General features: G+C 38.2%; 1 pseudogene; it reads right to left on the bottom strand.

Moving 5' to 3' along the window:
• The window catches only part of LOC108540405 (ubiquitin-40S ribosomal protein S27a pseudogene), a 58,007-nt pseudogene extending 51,361 nt beyond the window's left edge, over positions 1 to 6,646 (bottom strand).
• Between the last annotated feature and the right edge of the window lie 1,109 nt (positions 6,647 to 7,755).

The raw sequence follows: 7,755 nt of genomic DNA on the forward strand, positions 1-7,755 counted from the left end.
TCAATTCTTTTTTTGTTGAGGTGAAATGCAGAGAACATAAAATTAACTCATTTAGTAAATACACCTATTCACAATGTTATGCAACCACTACCTCTGTTTCCAAAATGTTTTTAATCACCCCAAAAAGCTGTACCCATTGAGCGGATGCTCCTCAGCCTTTGGCAACCACCAATCTGAGTTCTGTTTCTGTAGATTTATTTATTGTGAATATTTCATATAAGTGGAATGACACAATATGGGTGATCTTTTGGGTCTAATCCTAATGCTTTCAAGCTTTGTCAGCATTGTAGCTTGTATTAGTGCTTCATTCCTTTTTATGGTTGGGTAGTATTCTATTGTTTGTACATACCACATTTTATCCATCCATCTTCTGATGGACATTTCATCTGTTTCTATCTTTTGAGTATTGTGAACATGAACACATGTACAGGCTGCTGTGAACATGCCTGTAGATGTGTTTGTTTATGTGTTTTCAATTCTCTTGGATATATTACTTTCAATGGCAAAAAGCAATTACTTTTGTACCAACCTAATACAACTAAAAGTGGAATTAGTGGGTCATCAGGGAATTTTACATTTAACTTTTTTAAGGGAGTGCTACACTTTTCCACAGTTTCTGTTTTACTTGCCTACCAGCAGTGTAAAAGGTTCCAATTTCTCCACAAACTTGCCAACATTTGTTATTTTCTCTCTCGTGTGTGTGTGTCTTTGTCTTTTAATAGCCATCCTAGTGTGCGTGAAGTGGTATCTCATCATGGTTTTGATTTGTATTTTCCTCATGATTAATGATGTTGAGCATCTTTTTATGTGTATGCATGTGTTTGTGTGTTGGCTATTTACATATTATCTTTGGAGAAATGTCTATTCATTTAGCCATTTTTAAGTTGGGTTGTTTGTCTTTTTGTTGAGTTGTAAGAGTTCTTCATCTATTCTGGATACAAGTCCCTTATCAAATATGATTTGGAAATATTTTTCCCATTCTATAGGATGTGTTTTCATTTTCTTAGTAATGTCTTTTGATACACAAAAGTTTCTAATTTTTTTTTTTTTTTTTTTTTTTGAGACGGAGTCTTGCTCTGTTGCCTAGACTGGAGTGCAGTGGCGGGATCTCGGCTCACTGCAAGCTCCGCCTCCTGGGTTTATGCCATTCTCCTGCCTCAGCCTCCCGAGTAGCTGGGACTACAGGCGCCCACCACCTCGCCCAGCTAGTTTTTTGTATTTTTTAGTAGAGACGGGGTTTCACAAAAGTTTCTAATTTTAATGAAGTTCTTTTTATCTATATTTTGTTGCTTGTACTTTTGGTGTCTACAGATCTGTTGCCAAATGCAGTGTCATGAAGATTTACTTCTGTTTTCTTCTAAGAGTTTTATTATTTTTTTAAGCTTCTATAAGTAGGTCTGTGATCCATTTTGAGTTGATTTTGGTATATGATATGAGATGGGGTCCAAGTTCATTCTTTCTGCCTATTTGGGGTCCCTGGAATTTTGATAGTATTACATTGACTCTATATCACTTTGAGTATTATTGCTAGCTTAATAATAAATCATCCATGGATGGGTGTGGTGGCTCATGCCTGTACTCCCAGTACTTTGGAGGCCGAGGAGTATCACTTGAGCCCCAGGAGTTCAAGATCAGCCTGGGCAATATAGTGAGACTCTGGCTGTATTAAAATCAATCAATCAATCAATCAGTCTTCTGTTTCATGCTACTATTTAGCAATGTTTTGTAGTTTCAGTGTACAAACCATTTACTCCATTGATTAAATTTATTTCTAGGTATTGTATTCTTCTGGATGCTGTTGTGATTGGAATTGTTTTCTTAATTTTCTGATTATTCATTTCTGGTGTGTAGAAACACAATTGGCTTTTGTGTGCAGATATGATACCTTGCGGCTTTACTGACTCAGTGTGCTAGCTCTAGTAATTTTTTTGTGGGATCTTTGAGATTTTCTGTATGTTGGGATATGTCATATGTGAGTAGATAAGTTTTACTTCCAATTTGGGTGCCTTTCTTTTTCTTGCCTAATTGTTCTGGCTAGAACTTCCAGTACAATGTGGAATCTCAGTGGTGAAGGTCGGCATCCTTGTCTAGTTCCTGATGTTGGGGGAAAGTCTGGTTCATATAGTCTTCTGTCTCATGAAGTCAGAGCTTATCAAAGCATGGTCCCTAGACAGCAGCATCCACACCACCTGAGAACTTGTTAGAAATACTCATTCTTGGGGATTCCCTCTAAACTTTCTGATTCTGACACTGTGTGGAGTGGGGCCTAGCAATTTGTATTTTAAGAAACGCTTTAGGTGATGTGGATGCACATTGAAGTTGAAGAACCACTGCAGCAGAGTTCGAATTTCTTTGAAGTTAGTGTCTGTGCTTTATTTTCTTTGTATTCCCTTTAGTTCCCTTGTGGGATTAATCAGTGTTGAATAATTAAAAAAAAAAAGAAAGAAAGAAATTCAGAGCTAACCAAAGTGCCTACGTTATCTCTTAGCTTGTCGTAAGAGTCTTGAGTCACTATGAATGATTAGAGATTCATCATTAGACATTTATGAGATTCATCAGAAGATCTCACATTTTGTATGCAGTATTAGACCCATTGCAAACAGCTTAAGTGTACTTGTATTTAGACCATTTGTTCTGATAATTACTTTCACCATTATTATCTGTTTACCTACTAGCTGTGGCCTTCTAGCTACTTCTGCCAGCAAGAATTTCTGTTCCTCAGCAATTTAAAAAGACTGAAGGGTCACTTTTATAGGATATATTGGATTTTATCACATCATTATTTCATCTTTGCCTTATTTTCTCATTAGTTTTATCTTGCTGTGTTGTGATATCAACTCCTTTGCATTCTTTTTGAGCAAGACGATATTTAAATCAATTAGGAAAAAATGTGATCTATTGCAACTAAGGGCTATTGTTGAAAAATAGCCATTTAGACATACAAGTACCAGTTTATAGACAACTCCAATACTTATATGAATTCATTACCTGTTTACATGTATTACATGAATACTCAGATGATAAAAATACCATTTAAATGTGCCTGAAATTATAATATAATTGATTAGTTTATGGCTGATCTTTTTCTAAGACTTGTTTTAAATGATGATTTATACCCTGGATTCCCAGTTGCCACCACTTTGAGATTTCCAAACTTTATTTGTAATTCATCTAATTAGTCTAGTTCTGTCTGCTCCCAGAATGGGTGAATGTTGTGAAGATAGCATCTGAGATGTGTGAGCTCTAGGTCAGTGGTTCCAACCTTTTTGGCACCAGGGACTGGTTTCGTGGAAGACAAGTTTTCCACGGATTGGGGGTGAGGGAGACTGTTTCAGAATGAAACTGTTTCACCTCAGATCATCAGGCATTAGTTAGATTCTCATAAGGAGCGCACAGCCCTACATCCCTCTTCATGATAGAGTTCGCTGCTGATTAGGAATCTAATGCGGCTGCTGATCTGACAGGAGGCGGAGCTCAGGCAGTAATGCTGGCTTACCCACTGTTCATCTCCTGCTGTGCAGCTCGGTTCCTAACAGGCCACGGACCACTATTAGTGGTTGGGCACCCGTGCTCTTGGGGATCCCTGGTAGCAGGGAAGAAATAGAGGATGAGGCAGAATGATCTTGCAGCCTTGGTGGGGGCTCAGGAGCTCTCCAAGAGCTTGTGTGGTCCTAAGAATACAATGTTGCTGGTCTTTCCTTTTGTCTCTTTGATGTATGAATACTGTCATAGAATCATTGCATTAATTACCATTGATTGAATAATAAAGGCTCTCCAACCTTTCTGGTTCAAGGTTTAAGTAAATGAAAAATAAACTCATTAACAAATGCTAGCGGACTTTTAAGACTTTTAGGAACTTTAGGAACTTTAGGAAGAGAAATTAGTGTTTTAATTAGTTAAAGATTACAATAATATTGGACATTCTCAAACACAGTTGAGCAGAGATAGTGAACTCACAGATTGGGAAATAAATGTTTAGGAAGACAATAACTTCTTTTCGTACCACTACGGTGAATGAGATTTTATTTTGCTAGCTTTTAAACTCCAAATTGCCTATAATTGTAATGGTTTATTTCAGAAAGGAGAGGAACTTGGGGTTCTAAGGCAAGGTAGAGTTTTGGAAACTGTTAGTGCATATTTTTAAATGTCCTTTGAAATAGTTTTGATGACAGTGACAAAAGGGGGAACAAACATGTTAAAGTCATTTGGCTACTCTTGAAATCAAGACTGTGAAAAAAACCTTTTCTAGCTGTAAATCACATACTTGTCCTACATTCTTTAAAGCATTTTACACAAATGACTTTAACAGTTTTAGGGGTCATGCCTAGGGTTAAGAGACTATTTGCATGGTAAACATTTTGGTGATTAAAAAGCAATACTTTATTGAGGTGGTAGCACCTCTGTTCACACTCTGTACTGTGAAACATTTTATTTTTACCTAATGAGGAAGGATTGTTCCCTAAGTCAATGTTGTACCAAGTATATACTTGTTGATTTTATGTTGCATGGGTATGGACTATTAAAAAGCTTTAGTACTTGTAATAGTAACAAGAACATTTTTAAAAAGCGACCAAAACTATCAATAAAATTATAAAAAGCATTGTAAAGAATAATGATAACTAGTAACATTTTGATGAGTGATTATTGTGCCATGCACTGCTGCTCTAAGCGCTTTTGCACGTAATGAATTTAATCTTTAAACCTGACCATATGAAGTAAGAACTGTTATTCTCATTTATGACTATTAGGAAGTAAGGCTCAGAAAGGCTAAGCTAATTGCTCAGGGTCACACCACCAGTGTGAATAGTGAGCTGGGAAATAAAACCAGGCAGACCATGCTCTTAACATCTGCTACATCGAGCTGTGTACATCAGCCCTTGAATTTCACAGACAGTGCTCAGGATGGCGCAGACATCCCATTGTTTATGATTTATTTTTAATGAATCAATTAAAATACAAATATTAAGTAAATATACAACTCTCTGTATGGCTATGTGAAAAATGCTGAAGGTGACGGGAAAAATGGTTTTGGAAATCAATGCCTTCAGCGATTGGTGGATGTATTCGTTTAAATTATACTTAAGAATTAAATTGGGTCATGCAGTGATCCATTTTTATGCCATTCTCTTCTTTTGCTTTAAATTATTGCCATTGTGTTAGCATGTGAGAGACTGCTGTGTTTATTTTTTACAGTTATAGAGATGATCAGATAGTTTAGTGATTTGGTGTATTATCCGTGAATTTGGATTGAATGCTTGGCACTTGGAATGTTAGATAAATATACAAATGTTCTTCCCTGCTCCTGTTTTCTTTCCTATTTCACAGACTTGTTCATATGCTCACCAGTGTCCCTGTCCCTTTTTCCCCTACTGAGTCCTCTCCTGTGAAGTGGTCATAACACTGGTTGTACTGTGAAGTGAAAGATCCATTGTATGCACATTTAAATGCAGCACTGGATGGCAGGATCTGCCTTTTGCCAAATAAAGTGTTGTATTTCTCTTGGTTTTTGTTCCAGCTGAGCAATTTTCATTGCTGACAGCACAACATACATTAGGATAAAGCAAATAAACAATGCTAGCTCCAAGTGGAGCCAGGAAGTCCCATCTTGGACTAGAAACACAAAGTTTTCTATTGACATTTGGGAGGTGGGCTGCTAAATAGGCGAGCCAGCCACCAAATAGAAAACCAGTGGCCATGAGGTTCTTGCATTTCTAGGGAAACCATTTGTTTAATCGTTAGATCTTTGAAAGGTGTCCGAAGTTGATTTTGATGTAACAGCGGCCAGTTTCTTTGTAATTAATTATTAACTGAAAACTATATCTTGGGTAATCGTTAACCTTGCCATTCGTTGTTTGCCTTAGACATGTAATTAACATTCATTGAATTTAGCTTTTTGTTGTTGTTCACATCTTTTATTAACTTATACACAATTGCTTGTCTTCTGTTTTAAAATGTTTTGGGAAGACAGAGTCTCGCTCTGTGCGCAGGCTGGGGTATGGTGGCTTGATCATGACTTACTGTAGCCTCGACCTCCTGGGCTCAAGCCATCCTCCCACCTGAGCCTTCCAAGTGGCTAGGACCACAGACACGCACCACCATGCCTAGCAACTTTTTAATTTTTTGTAGAGATGGGATCTTGCTATGTTGCCCAGGCTGGTCTCAAACTCCTGGGCTCAAGTGAGCCACTGTGCCGAGCCTTGTCTTCTGGTTTGTTGAAGCAGTAAGTCAGACAATATTTGCTACAATAATGTCTGTCAAATGTTTGTGACTGGCCATAAAAACTCTGGCACCACATTCATCTGAAGGACACTGCTAGTGAAGGCCACTCATTTTGCTGTTGTCATCTACCTTATTGTATCTCAGGACATCCAGCTTAATCTTTTTCTATTACGTTTGTTCTTCTCGGGAGTGGTATGACTACTTCTATGAAGTCCCAACACAAGATGAAGAGCGGACTCCTTTTGAATGTGTAGTTAAGACAGAGTATGTTCATCTTTCAGTTGCTTGCCGGCAAAGATCAGTCTCTGCTGATCAGGAGAAATTCCTTCTTTATTCTGGATCTTGGCCTTTGGATTTTCTATTGTGTCCAAGGGTTCAACTGTGAGAGTGGTGCTTTTTCTGTAAGGACTTTTACGAAAATCTGCATTTTGGTTGTGGTTCCATCCCAGATGGTGGATCAGAAAGCTGAATTTCCTATTTTGAAACAAATTTCTTGTTAATTTAATGCTTTACTTTGAAAAATCCAAGTAAATTTGGCATTCATATTTTTAATAGTCCTTATTTTAAAATATGATCTAGGCCTGATGTGGTGGCTCACACCTGTAATCCCAGCAATTTGGGAGGCCGAGGTGGGTGAATTACGAGGTCAGGAGTCCGAGACCAGGCTGGCCAACGTGGTGAAACCCCGTCTCTACTGAAAATACAAAAAAATTATCTGGGCGTGGTGGCAGGCATCTGTAATCTCAGCTACTCAGGAGACTGAGGCAGGAGAATCGCTTGAACCTGGGAGGCAGAGGTTGTAGTGAGCCGAGATCGCGCCATTGCACTCCAGACTTGGCAACAAGAGCAAGACTCTGTCCAAAAAAAGGATCTGTTTTTTCCCCCTGCCTTATTCAGTTGGTTTGCAATAATTTAAGGATCTCTTCTATTTCAAATTATGGCATGTTACAGTAATTTATTAAAAGTGATAATCTAACTGAAAATCATAAACCCAAAGTCTGTAGGAGCTTTTTAAACCATAATAGAAAATAATTTTATAATTGATTTGTTTAAATATTGATTAATTATACATTCTGTTAAAGGTCAAATAAAAGAAAGAAACTTTTGCCCCACTCTGTTAGACTACTATTAACTGAGCAATCTTGGTTTATGGAACTTGAGGTTTTGGGAATCATTAAATATTTATAAAGATACTTATAGTTTTGGGTTTTTCGTTTGTTTTCTTTGATTTGTATAGCTGGAGAATTCCTTTTCATTTGTGGTTTCAGGTTTAGCTTTAAGACAATATAGGGAGGCCGTCTCGGGTGGATCACGAGGTCAGGAGATCGAGACCATCCTGGCTAACATGGTGAAACCCCGTCTCTACTAAAAATACAAAAACTAGCCGGGCGAGGTGGCGGGCGCCTGTAGTCCCAGCTACTCGGGAGGCTGAGGCAGGAGAATGGCGTAAACCCGGGAGGCGGAGCTTGCAGTGAGCTGAGATCTGGCCACTGCACTCCAGTCCGGGCGACAGAGCGAGACTCCGCCTCAAAAAAA

The sequence above is a fragment of the Rhinopithecus bieti genome, unplaced genomic scaffold, assembly GCF_001698545.2.
Source record: "Rhinopithecus bieti isolate Rb0 unplaced genomic scaffold, ASM169854v2 scaffold_18353, whole genome shotgun sequence".
Lineage (NCBI taxonomy): Eukaryota > Metazoa > Chordata > Mammalia > Primates > Cercopithecidae > Rhinopithecus > Rhinopithecus bieti.